Genomic DNA, 1,082 nt, shown 5'->3' with positions numbered 1-1,082 from the left:
AGAATGTTGTGCTCCAGTGTAAGAATAGAAAGGGCAGGTGAAGAACATCATCTGTGACCAATGGTGAAAAAGTAGTTGATCCAACCCTCATAATTCTGTCCCCAATAAGATTTTTTTTCAACACTAGAAAGTGGATTTCCATCAGCAAACTATCTATAAACAAATTGGTTAGATAGTATGTATATATTTCCCTACAACAGGCACATTTCTGACTGAAACAAAATATGGCATTTATGATTTAATGAATTATAATCAAACATGGGTAGGCCGTTGTTCGACATTTAACATGCCAGTGGGAATAGAGAGGGCCATGAGAACAGATGGGATTAAACAGGTTTCTTGAGGATAGATCCATCATGGTGACTAAAAGAAACCTCTATACTCAGAGGCAGTAATCTTTCAGAGAAGGCCTTGGCCTCTAAGCTCTGTTTGTTGGCTCTCCAGGGCAACTGGTTGGCCACTGTTACTGGACTGGATGGACCACTGGTCTGCTCCAGCAGGGCTGTTCTTATGTTTCTTTCCTTCCTTGGCTTTTGTAAGAGCAGGATAAAAGATATACAGCAACTTCGAGTGCCGCTGGCTCTTAAATTTTTGAATTAATGAACTACTTGTCCAGTGTTAGCAATTTTAACAGAATGGATTGCAGTGTATTTCACATTATAGTACTTAATTGGCAGAACCTATTATTTATTCTTTTGAAAGACATCCAAAAGCACATGAATAAGAAATTACAGCAAAGAGAAGATATTTGTTTCTTATTAATGACTGGATGACTTGCCTTTTGAGAGATGTTTGATAATGGTTTAAACATGAAATATAAAGCTGATTTTTGGTATTTTGTGGAAAACTCCCTTCAGTTAGACCTCAAAGTGTTTTGTCTGTGAAGCTGGCTTCTATTTTCTTGAACAAAAGAGTATATGGTTTTGAATTTGATGGAACCAGTTCAGTTTGTTCATGTTTGTTTAGTGGTGTAACAGATTTTTTTTTGGGGGGGGGAGATATATAGGATACACGTTTTGAATAAATAACATTACTGTTTATTTTTAAAGTATGAAATAGGTGGAAGTGCATCAGAAGTTTTA

Source organism: Euleptes europaea, chromosome 12, assembly GCF_029931775.1.
Source record: "Euleptes europaea isolate rEulEur1 chromosome 12, rEulEur1.hap1, whole genome shotgun sequence".
In the NCBI taxonomy this organism is placed as follows: domain Eukaryota; kingdom Metazoa; phylum Chordata; class Lepidosauria; order Squamata; family Sphaerodactylidae; genus Euleptes; species Euleptes europaea.
The sequence above is the reverse complement of the archived record's forward strand: the minus strand, read 5'-3'. Positions refer to the sequence as shown.